Source organism: Petromyzon marinus, chromosome 32 (assembly GCF_048934315.1).
Source record: "Petromyzon marinus isolate PM22_M1 ecotype Great Lakes invasive population chromosome 32, UKy_Petmar_22M1.pri1.0, whole genome shotgun sequence".
Lineage (NCBI taxonomy): Eukaryota > Metazoa > Chordata > Hyperoartia > Petromyzontiformes > Petromyzontidae > Petromyzon > Petromyzon marinus.
In genome coordinates this window covers 9812887-9825151 of record NC_133698.1, presented here as the reverse complement: position 1 = coordinate 9825151, position 12265 = coordinate 9812887, and the positions used below count along the sequence as shown (strand labels likewise).

Here is a 12265-nt window from a genome sequence, read left to right as displayed (position 1 = left end):
TGGCCCTACGCCCCTTCAACATGAGGAATGGAATGGAATAACTGCACGAGACATCCCTCCCCAAGCGCTCTCGTGGCTAGCAGGCCTCAACATTGGCATTCAGCTCCCGAACACGTTTGCCATCGTACGTACGAATAGAATGCGATGATGAAGTCCGTGACATTGCATCGTTTGTTCGACTAAATGTGGTTCTTTACACGACCTTTTTTTTTAACCTGTACCGGTATACAACAGGGCCGGGTTCAGGGAGGGGTGCTAAGATGAACACGTTGTATCAGGAAGTCGATCTCACCGCATACAGCAACCGAAACTATCTTTGGCCAGCAATGGATTTTTTTTTCACCCCGGCGTGAACGAATAAACAATCGCGTTGAGTTGAAATGGCGAAAGAAGACGTTCGATAGACGATCATTTAAGAAAAAAATTAGATAGCGACATGGAAGATGAGCTTTAAAAATGTTTTTTTACCTAGTAATCGGAAATACGTGGCCGTCGAGTATGAATGGGTAAGTGTGTGGTGCGTGAGTCATTGATTGTGGCTCTGTGCGAGTTTTAAAAGCTTAAGAACTCAACTGTAACACGTTGCAAACATGTTTTGCTTGTCCCTGCTGCCATACGAAGGAAGGCTGCGTATTAAACTCGAGTGTTTGTGTGAGTGAATGTTTGTATGTATGAATAGCCACTCGAGTGTGTGTACAAGTGTCAGTGTGTGTCTGAGTGTATGAGTATTAGTGTAAGTGTGTAAGAGTTGTTAGAGCGTGTGGCTGAGTGTATGAGTATTAGTGCAAGTGTGTAAGAGTTGTTAGAGCGTGTGGCTGAGTGCATGAGTATTAGTGTAACTGTGTAAGAGTTGTTAGAGCGTGTGTCTGAGTACTTTATAACGAGTTCTGTGTGTGTGTGACTGAGTGATAGAGGGTGACTGTGTGTGTGACTGAGTGATAGAGGGTGACTGTGTGTGTGACTGAGTGATAGAGGGTGACTGTGTGTGTGTGTGAGTGATAGAGGGTGACTCTGTGTGTGTGTGACGGAGTGATAGAGGGTGACTGTGTGTGTGTGAGTGATAGAGGGTGACTCTGTGTGTGTGTGTGACGGAGTGATAGAGGGTGACTGTGGGTGAGTGACAGAGGGTGACTGTGTGTGAGACTGTGTGTGACTGAGTGATAGAGGGTGACTGTGTGTGTGTGAGTGATAGAGGGTGACTGTGTGTGAGACTGTGTGTGACTGAGTGATAGAGGGTGACTGTGTGTGTGTGTGACTGAGTGATAGAGGGTCACTGTGTGTGTGTAAGTGATAGAGGGTGACTGTGTGTGTGTGACTGAGTGATAGAGGGTGACTGTGTGTGTGTGTGAGTGATAGAGGGTGACTCTGTGTGTGTGTGACTGAGTGATAGAGGGTGACTCTGTGTGTGACGGAGTGATAGAGGGTGACTGTGTGTGTGACTGAGTGATAGAGGGTGACTGTGTGTGTGTGACTGTGTGTGTGTGACTGTGTGTGACTGTGTGTGTGTGACTGAGTGATAGAGGGTGACTGTGTGTGTGTGACTGTGTGTGTGTGTGACTGTGTGTGACTATGTGTGTGTGACTGTGTGACTGTGTGTGACTGTGTGTGTGAGACTGTGTGTGTGTGACTGTGTGTGGCTTTGTGTGCGCTACGAACCCGGCCACTCGAGTTCGATTCCCGCTCACGGACACCAAACGCCTGGTCCTGGGCTCCCCCTAGGTGAACTCGGCCTCAAAACGAGCACCCGGTGCCGTGTTTAAACGTCGCCTTCATAGCTGCCCACAACAGTTTGCTAAGGCTATAGGGGGGGGATATTTGTTAGAGCCCAATACTACATGAGTAATACTATATGATTAATACTCGAGCGTGCGTGTTCGTATGATTTGTGGTGTTGTTGTGGCCGGGGGGTGGGTGGGCGGTGGCTTGAATGGGGCTTTACTGGAACACGCAAAGAAAATCTGGGGAATTCCCCATAATGACAGCTGTACAGCAACAACTCCACTAGCTTCTCGGAAACGTCTCTCGTGTGTGTGTCTCTCTCTCTTCCTCAGTGCGACGTTGTCTGCTGGCTCTTAGGCGGCACACGGCGTGACCGAGCGTGCTGCTGGCCACCCATTCGCACGTGTGCCGTGTCCGGCCTTCACAGGTGCTCGCAAACAGCACTTGCCCCAACAGCCTGGTACAGGCTACACGGGGGATCTTTGTCTTTGTACGAGCACTCGAGTGTGAGTGGAACAAATGTGCGCGTGTGTCCTGTGTGTATCAGTATTAGAGTGTATGTGTGTATGAGTTGTTAGAGCGTGTCTGTGTGTATGAGTATTAGAGTGTATGTGTGTATGAGTTGTTAGAGCGTGTGTCTGAGTGTATCAGTATTAGAGTGTACTACCTGTGTAAGACTTGTTAGAGCGTGTGTCTGAGTGTATCAGTATTAGAGTGTATGTGTGTATGAGTTGTTAGAGCGTGTCTGTGTGTATCAGTATTAGAGTGTACTACCTGTGTAAGACTTGGTAGAGCGTGTGTCTGAGTGTATCAGTATTAGAGTGTATGTGTGTATGAGTTGTTAGAGCGTGTCTGTGTGTATCAGTATTAGAGTGTACTACCTGTGTAAGACTTGGTAGAGCGTGTGTCTGAGTGTATCAGTATTAGAGTGTATGTGTGTATGAGTTGTTAGAGCGTGTCTGTGTGTATCAGTATTAGAGTGTACTACCTGTGTAAGACTTGGTAGAGCGTGTGTCTGAGTGTCAGAGTGTATCAGTATTAGAGTGTACTACCTGTGTAAGACTTGTTAGAGCGTGTGTCTGAGTGTATCAGTATGAGAGTGTACTACCTGTGTCAGAGTTGTTAGAGCGTGTGTCTATGTGTATCAGTATTAGAGTGTACTACCTGTGTAAGACTTGTTAGAGCGTGTGTCTGAGTGTCAGAGTGTATCAGTATTAGAGTGTACTACCTGTGTAAGAGTTGTTAGAGCGTGTGTCTGAGTGTCAGAGTGTATCAGTATTAGAGTGTACTACCTGTGTAAGAGTTGTTAGAGCGTGTGTCTGAGTGTATCAGTATTAGAGTGTACTACCTGTGTAAGACTTGTTAGAGCGTGTGTCTGAGTGTATCAGTATTAGAGTGTACTACCTGTGTAAGACTTGTTAGAGCGTGTGTCTGAGTGTATCAGTATTAGAGTGTATGTGTGTATGAGTTGTTAGAGTGTGTCTGTGTGTATCAGTATTAGAGTGTACTACCTGTGTAAGACTTGGTAGAGCGTGTGTCTGAGTGTATCAGTATTAGAGTGTATGTGTGTATGAGTTGTTAGAGCGTGTCTGTGTGTATCAGTATTAGAGTGTACTACCTGTGTAAGACTTGGTAGAGCGTGTGTCTGAGTGTATCAGTATTAGAGTGTATGTGTGTATGAGTTGTTAGAGCGTGTCTGTGTGTATCAGTATTAGAGTGTACTACCTGTGTAAGACTTGGTAGAGCGTGTGTCTGAGTCTCAGAGTGTATCAGTATTAGAGTGTACTACCTGTGTAAGACTTGTTAGAGCGTGTGTCTGAGTGTATCAGTATTAGAGTGTACTACCTGTGTAAGACTTGTTAGAGCGTGTGTCTGAGTGTCAGAGTGTATCAGTATTAGAGTGTACTACCTGTGTAAGAGTTGTTAGAGCGTGTGTCTGAGTGTCAGAGTGTATCAGTATTAGAGTGTACTACCTGTGTAAGAGTTGTTAGAGCGTGTGTCTGAGTGTATCAGTATTAGAGTGTACTACCTGTGTAAGAGTTGTTAGAGCGTGTGTCAGAGTGTATCAGTATTAGAGTGTACTACCTGTGTAAGACTTGTTAGAGCGTGTGTCTGAGTGTATCAGTATTAGAGTGTACTACCTGTGTAAGAGTTGTTAGAGCGTGTGTCAGAGTGTATCAGTATTAGAGTGTACTACCTGTGTAAGACTTGTTAGAGCGTGTGTCTGAGTGTCAGAGTGTATCAGTATTAGAGTGTACTACCTGTCTAAGAGTTGTTAGAGCGTGTGTCTGAGTGTATCAGTATTAGAGTGTACTACCTGTGTAAGACTTGTTAGAGCGTGTGTCTGAGTGTCAGAGTGTATCAGTATTAGAGTGTACTACCTGTGTAAGAGTTGTTAGAGCGTGTGTCTGAGTGTCAGAGTGTATCAGTATTAGAGTGTACTACCTGTGTAAGAGTTGTTAGAGCGTGTGTCTGAGTGTATCAGTATTAGAGTGTACTACCTGTGTAAGAGTTGTTAGAGCGTGTGTCAGAGTGTATCAGTATTAGAGTGTACTACCTGTGTAAGACTTGTTAGAGCGTGTGTCTGAGTGTCAGAGTGTATCAGTATTAGAGTGTACTACCTGTCTAAGAGTTGTTAGAGCGTGTGTCTGAGTGTATCAGTATTAGAGTGTACTACCTGTGTAAGAGTTGTTAGAGCGTGTGTCTGAGTGTATCAGTATTAGAGTGTACTACCTGTGTAAGACTTGTTAGAGCGTGTGTCTGAGTGTCTGAGTGTATCAGTATTTGAGTGTACTACCTGTGTAAGAGTTGTTAGAGCGTGTGTCTGAGTGTATCAGTATTAGAGTGTACTACCTGTGTAAGACTTGTTAGAGCGTGTGTCTGTGTGTATCAGTATTAGAGTGTACTACCTGTGTAAGACTTGTTAGAGCGTGTGTCTGAGTGTCAGAGTGTATCAGTATTAGAGTGTACTACCTGTGTAAGAGTTGTTAGAGCGTGTGTCTGAGTGTCAGAGTGTATCAGTATTAGAGTGTACTACCTGTGTAAGAGTTTTAGAGCATGTGTCTGAGTGTATCAGTATTAGAGTGTACTACCTGTGTAAGAGTTGTTAGAGCGTGTGTCAGAGTGTATCAGTATTAGAGTGTACTACCTGTGTAAGACTTGTTAGAGCGTGTGTCTGAGTGTCTGAGTGTATCAGTATTAGAGTGTACTACCTGTGTAAGAGTTGTTAGAGCGTGTGTCAGAGTGTATCAGTATTAGAGTGTACTACCTGTGTAAGACTTGTTAGAGCGTGTGTCTGAGTGTCAGAGTGTATCAGTATTAGAGTGTACTACCTGTCTAAGAGTTGTTAGAGCGTGTGTCTGAGTGTATCAGTATTAGAGTGTACTACCTGTGTAAGACTTGTTAGAGCGTGTGTCTGAGTGTCAGAGTGTATCAGTATTAGAGTGTACTACCTGTGTAAGAGTTGTTAGAGCGTGTGTCTGAGTGTCAGAGTGTATCAGTATTAGAGTGTACTACCTGTGTAAGAGTTGTTAGAGCGTGTGTCTGAGTGTATCAGTATTAGAGTGTACTACCTGTGTAAGAGTTGTTAGAGCGTGTGTCAGAGTGTATCAGTATTAGAGTGTACTACCTGTGTAAGACTTGTTAGAGCGTGTGTCTGAGTGTCAGAGTGTATCAGTATTAGAGTGTACTACCTGTCTAAGAGTTGTTAGAGCGTGTGTCTGAGTGTATCAGTATTAGAGTGTACTACCTGTGTAAGAGTTGTTAGAGCGTGTGTCTGAGTGTATCAGTATTAGAGTGTACTACCTGTGTAAGACTTGTTAGAGCGTATGTCTGAGTGTCTGAGTGTATCAGTATTTGAGTGTACTACCTGTGTAAGAGTTGTTAGAGCGTGTGTCTGAGTGTATCAGTATTAGAGTGTACTACCTGTGTAAGAGTTGTTAGAGCGTGTGTCTGTGTGTATCAGTATTAGAGTGTACTACCTGTGTAAGACTTGTTAGAGCGTGTGTCTGTGTGTATGAGTATTAGAGTGTACTACCTGTGTAAGACTTGTTAGAGCGTGTGTCTGTGTGTATCAGTATTAGAGTGTACTACCTGTGTAAGAGTTGTTAGAGCGTGTGTCTGAGTGTATCAGTATTAGAGTGTACTACTACCTGTGTAAGAGTTGTTAGAGCGTGTGTCTGAGTGTATCAGTATGAGAGTGTACTACCTGTGTAAGAGTTGTTAGAGCGTGTGTCTGTGTGTATCAGTATTAGAGTGTACTACCTGTGTAAGACTTGTTAGAGCGTGTGTCTGAGTGTCTGAGTATCAGTATTAGAGTGTACTACCTGTGTAAGAGTTGTTAGAGCGTGTGTCTGAGTGTATCAGTATTAGAGTGTACTACTACCTGTGTAAGAGTTGTTAGAGCGTGTGTCTGAGTGTATCAGTATGAGAGTGTACTACCTGTGTAAGAGTTGTTAGAGCGTGTGTCTGAGTGTATCAGTATGAGAGTGTACTACCTGTGTAAGAGTTGTTAGAGCGTGTGTCTGTGTGTATCAGTATTAGAGTGTACTACCTGTGTAAGACTTGTTAGAGCGTGTGTCTGAGTGTCTGAGTGTATCAGTATTTGAGTGTACTACCTGTGTAAGAGTTGTTAGAGCGTGTGTCTGAGTGTATCAGTATTAGAGTGTACTACCTGTGTAAGACTTGTTAGAGCGTGTGTCTGTGTGTATCAGTATTAGAGTGTACTACCTGTGTAAGACTTGTTAGAGCGTGTGTCTGAGTGTCAGAGTGTATCAGTATTAGAGTGTACTACCTGTGTAAGAGTTGTTAGAGCGTGTGTCTGAGTGTCAGAGTGTATCAGTATTAGAGTGTACTACCTGTGTAAGAGTTTTAGAGCGTGTGTCTGAGTGTATCAGTATTAGAGTGTACTACCTGTGTAAGAGTTGTTAGAGCGTGTGTCAGAGTGTATCAGTATTAGAGTGTACTACCTGTGTAAGACTTGTTAGAGCGTGTGTCTGAGTGTATCAGTATTAGAGTGTACTACCTGTGTAAGAGTTGTTAGAGCGTGTGTCAGAGTGTATCAGTATTAGAGTGTACTACCTGTGTAAGACTTGTTAGAGCGTGTGTCTGAGTGTCAGAGTGTATCAGTATTAGAGTGTACTACCTGTCTAAGAGTTGTTAGAGCGTGTGTCTGAGTGTATCAGTATTAGAGTGTACTACCTGTGTAAGACTTGTTAGAGCGTGTGTCTGAGTGTCAGAGTGTATCAGTATTAGAGTGTACTACCTGTGTAAGAGTTGTTAGAGCGTGTGTCTGAGTGTCAGAGTGTATCAGTATTAGAGTGTACTACCTGTGTAAGAGTTGTTAGAGCGTGTGTCTGAGTGTATCAGTATTAGAGTGTACTACCTGTGTAAGAGTTGTTAGAGCGTGTGTCAGAGTGTATCAGTATTAGAGTGTACTACCTGTGTAAGACTTGTTAGAGCGTGTGTCTGAGTGTCAGAGTGTATCAGTATTAGAGTGTACTACCTGTCTAAGAGTTGTTAGAGCGTGTGTCTGAGTGTATCAGTATTAGAGTGTACTACCTGTGTAAGAGTTGTTAGAGCGTGTGTCTGAGTGTATCAGTATTAGAGTGTACTACCTGTGTAAGACTTGTTAGAGCGTGTGTCTGAGTGTCTGAGTGTATCAGTATTTGAGTGTACTACCTGTGTAAGAGTTGTTAGAGCGTGTGTCTGAGTGTATCAGTATTAGAGTGTACTACCTGTGTAAGACTTGTTAGAGCGTGTGTCTGTGTGTATCAGTATTAGAGTGTACTACCTGTGTAAGACTTGTTAGAGCGTGTGTCTGAGTGTCTCAGTATTAGAGTGTACTACCCGTGTAAGAGTTGTTAGAGCGTGTGTCTGTGTGTATCAGTATTAGAGTGTACTACCTGTGTAAGACTTGTTAGAGCGTGTGTCTGTGTGTATGAGTATTAGAGTGTACTACCTGTGTAAGACTTGTTAGAGCGTGTGTCTGTGTGTATCAGTATTAGAGTGTACTACCTGTGTAAGAGTTGTTAGAGCGTGTGTCTGAGTGTATCAGTATTAGAGTGTACTACTACCTGTGTAAGAGTTGTTAGAGCGTGTGTCTGAGTGTATCAGTATGAGAGTGTACTACCTGTGTAAGAGTTGTTAGAGCGTGTGTCTGTGTGTATCAGTATTAGAGTGTACTACCTGTGTAAGACTTGTTAGAGCGTGTGTCTGAGTGTCTGAGTATCAGTATTAGAGTGTACTACCTGTGTAAGAGTTGTTAGAGCGTGTGTCTGAGTGTATCAGTATTAGAGTGTACTACTACCTGTGTAAGAGTTGTTAGAGCGTGTGTCTGAGTGTATCAGTATGAGAGTGTACTACCTGTGTAAGAGTTGTTAGAGCGTGTGTCTGTGTGTATCAGTATTAGAGTGTACTACCTGTGTAAGACTTGTTAGAGCGTGTGTCTGAGTGTCTGAGTGTATCAGTATTAGAGTGTACTACCTGTGTAAGAGTTGTTAGAGCGTGTGTCTGAGTGTATCAGTATTAGAGTGTACTACTACCTGTGTAAGAGTTGTTAGAGCGTGTGTCTGAGTGTATCAGTATGAGAGTGTACTACCTGTGTAAGAGTTGTTAGAGCGTGTGTCTGAGTGTATCAGTATGAGAGTGTACTACCTGTGTAAGACTTGTTAGAGCGTGTGTCTGGGTGTATCAGTATTAGAGTGTGCTACCTGTGTAAGAATTGTTAGAGCGTGTGTCTGTGTGTATCAGTATTAGAGTGTACTACCTGTGTAAGAGTTGTTAGAGCGTGTCTGAGTGTATCAGTATTAGAGTGTACTACCTGTGTAAGACTTGTTAGAGCGTGTGTCTGAGTATCTGTGTGTATCAGTATTAGAGTGTACTACCTGTGTAAGAGTTGTTAGAGCGTGTGTCTGAGTGTATCAGTATTAGAGTGTACTACCTGTGTAAGAGTTGTTAGAGCGTGTGTCTGAGTGTATCAGTATTAGAGTGTACTACTACCTGTGTAAGAGTTGTTAGAGCGTGTGTCTGAGTGTATCAGTATTAGAGTGTACTACCTGTGTAAGACTTGTTAGAGCATGTGTCTGAGTGTATCAGTATTAGAGTGTACTACCTGTGTAAGACTTGTTAGAGCGTGTGTCTGAGTATCTGTGTGTATCAGTATTAGAGTGTACTACCTGTGTAAGTGTTGTTAGAGCGTGTGTCTGAGTGTATCAGTATTAGAGTGTACTACCTGTGTAAGACTTGTTAGAGCGTGTGTCTGAGTGTATCAGTATTTAGTGTGTACTACCTGTGTAAGACTTGTTAGAGCGTGTGTCTGTGTGTATCAGTATTAGAGTGTACTACCTGTGTAAGACTTGTTAGAGCGTGTGTCTGAGTGTATCAGTAATAGAGTGTACTACCTGTTTAAGAGTTGTTAGAGCGTGTGTCTGTGTGTATCATTATTAGAGTGTACTACCTGTGTAAGAGTTGTTAGAGCGTGTGTCTGTGTGTATCAGTATTAGAGTGTACTACCTGTGTAAGACTTGTTAGAGCGTGTGTCTGAGTGTATCAGTATTAGAGTGTACTACCTGTGTAAGAGTTGTTAGAGCGTGTGTCTGAGTGTATCAGTATTAGAGTGTACTACCTGTGTAAGAATTGTTAGAGCGTGTGTCTGAGTGTATCAGTATTAGATTGTACTACCTGTGTAAGACTTGTTAGAGCGTGTGTCTGAGTGTATCAGTATTAGAGTGTACTACCTGTGTAAGAGTTGTTAGAGCGTGTCTGTGTGTATCAGTATTAGAGTGTACTACCTGTGTAAGACTTGTTAGAGCGTGTGCCTGAGTGTATCAGTATTAGAGTGTACTACCTGTGTAAGAGTTGTTAGAGCGTGTGTCTGAGTGTATCAGTATTAGAGTGTACTACCTGTGTAAGACTTGTTAGAGCGTGTGTCTGAGTGTCTGAGTGTATCAGTATTAGAGTGTACTACCTGTGTAAGAGTTGTTAGAGCGTGTGTCTGAGTGTATCAGTATTAGAGTGTACTACCTGTGTAAGACTTGTTAGAGCGTGTGTCTGAGTGTATCAGTATTAGAGTGTACTACCTATGTAAGACTTGTTAGAGCATGTGTCTGTGTGTATCAGTATTAGAGTGTACTACCTGTGTAAGACTTGTTAGAGCGTGTGTCTGAGTGTCTGAGTGTATCAGTATTAGAGTGTACTACCTATGTAAGACTTGTTAGAGCGTGTGTCTGTGTGTATCAGTATTAGAGTGTACTACCTGTGTAAGACTTGTTAGAGCGTGTGTCTGAGTGTGTGTCAGTGGCGAAGTGATATATCGGAATCAGAACACGTATTTATATTGGAGGAATCCGATGAGCTGTGAAGCTCTTTTCTCACAGAACGTTACAAAAAAACAATACAAAAACATGATAGGAGTGCGAAGTGAACCGGTGCCCGATCGGGCCTCCCCCTTATCCATCGCTTCACCATCCCTCTGTGTGACCAACGTGGTGAAGTATGGCTCAAACAAACCCCACCCATCAAAGGCATGCACAGGGTGGTACAGATGTTTTGTGACCTCCCCCCTTCCCCCACCACCCCCCCACATTTAATTATATAAAACGGTATGTCATTTTTATTTCTTTAAAACAGAAATGAATATTTAAAGAGAAAAAAGTTAGGGATTATTAATTGGGGGTACAGAAAAAAGAAATTCAAAGCAAGCGTCGGTACAACACTGCCTAGAATAAATGTTAGCCGACGTTTTGGGTAATGGGCCTTCACAGCGGAAAGAGCGGTCAGCGGTAGATTGACTAAAGAGCCGTGAATCATAATTACGTGATTGTCAGAGTGTAATAATTATAAAAGGGATTTTTTTGCTGATGGAAAAAGTTTCACAACATAAATGTAAATAATGTACAACTACAGCAAAAACTCCCATCACCAATTGGTGTGGTTTTCACTTTATAGTTCCACTAAGCTTGCGTTACTCGTAACCACCGTTTCTCAATACTGTACAACAATATATTTTGGATCGTAGTCGACAGATATTGTATATTGTTTACAATCACACGTCTGTATGAGATAATTTAAATGGACACACCGATATGAGCTAAATCAACTCGACATAGTTGTATGGGATCATTTAATTCGACGCGGATGTTTGAGATAATTTAACTCAACACATCTGTGCAGAATAACTTAACTCATCCGCATGGAATAATTTAAATCGCCACTCTCCGTCTTCAACATATTTGGTGGCGCACAATTTACAAAAACGAAACGCACCCAAATCAGATTCGCACGCGCCGTGCCGCCTGGGCGCTCTTGTCCCTGAAGTGCCACCCGAAGCGGTTACCGGTTTCCCGACTCGTGGGAAACGGTTACCGGTTTCCCGACTCGTGGGAACCGGTTGTTGTAACGGGCTGCGGGCAACACAAGTGCGCACAACAAGCGCGTGCTTTGAGCGCGACGCGCGATTACGGGCGACGCACCGTTAACGGGACAACGCGTCTCCGTTTTTGTTGTGTTGTTACAGCCGACGATTATCTTCTTTGGTTCTTTCGGTAAAGTCACCAGGTAGAAATGAGAATAAAATAATAAATTGATAAAATAAAATAACGCAATAAAATTCTCACGACGTTTCGGCCACAACACAAGCGGCCTTCATCAGGTGAAGGGACGAGACTGTCTGACTTTACCGAAAGAACCCAAAGAAGATGCATCCTTGCAGTCACGAAAGCTTTAAATCGAAATTTAAGCCGACGATTGCCTCGTGCGCGTGTCGTGCGTGCCCTTTAATTACAACTCACCCTCGAGCCCCGGCAGAGGCTCGTGAAGTTCCCAGGGCGCCGTCAATTCACCGCGCCACGAGCGGCGGACGGAGGGCGCGCGCGCATAGCCGGGTCCGGGTTTTTGCGTTGTCGCGTTGGCGTTGGTGTTCGTGCGGGACCGATGGAGAAACGAGCAAAAAAACAACCAAGCAATCGGCGTGGGGGTTTTTCTCTCTTCTACTTTTGGGGTCGCACGGAGCCAGCGGGTTTACGGGGACGGCCTTCTGCGAATTGACGCGGGCGGAAATCCCCGCCCTGATCGCGCGCCTCCGGCCAGACGCGCATTGTGCCAGGGTGAGACTTTGAGTGGGAATTGCGGTGCCAACGTGAAGCGCGCGGGTTGTTTCAGGTTGTGTGGGTGAGTGGGTGGGCGAGTGTGCATGGGTGAGTGAGTGTGGGTGAGTGTGCGTGGGTGGGTGTGCGTGGGTGGGTGTGCGTGGGTGAGTGGGTGTGCGTGGGTGAGTGTGCGTGGGTGAGTGTGCGTGGGTGAGTGTGCGTGGGTGAGTGGGTGTGCGTGGGTGAGTGTGCGTGGGTGAGTGAGTGTGCGTGAGTGAGTGTGCGTGGGTGAGTGTGCGTGGGTGAGTGTGCGTGGGTGAGCGAGTGTGGGTGTGTGTGGGTGAGTGTGCGTGGATTACGCCTGTCTCTATATACTGTACAGCGTATCCCAGAGGTGGCGAGTGTGTCAGGTGAGTGTGTCAGGTGAGTGTGATTGCTGAGTGAGTCAGTCGTGTTAGCTA

The 12265-nt window shown here is 44.3% G+C and overlaps 1 protein-coding gene across 2 annotated transcripts in view; it reads right to left on the bottom strand.

Moving 5' to 3' along the window:
• The window catches only part of IL4R (interleukin 4 receptor), a 34521-nt gene extending 22606 nt beyond the window's left edge, over window positions 1–11915 (bottom strand). Inside the window, exon 1 of one of the 2 annotated variants that reach the window (XM_032964329.2) lies at window positions 11508–11915. The gene's annotated coding sequence lies outside the window, so the exon portion shown is untranslated. Of the gene's footprint in view, window positions 1–1656; window positions 2314–11507 lie in introns of those variants that run through there. The other variant, XM_076071271.1, reaches the window with a different exon arrangement.
• Window positions 11916–12265: the final 350 nt, after the last annotated feature.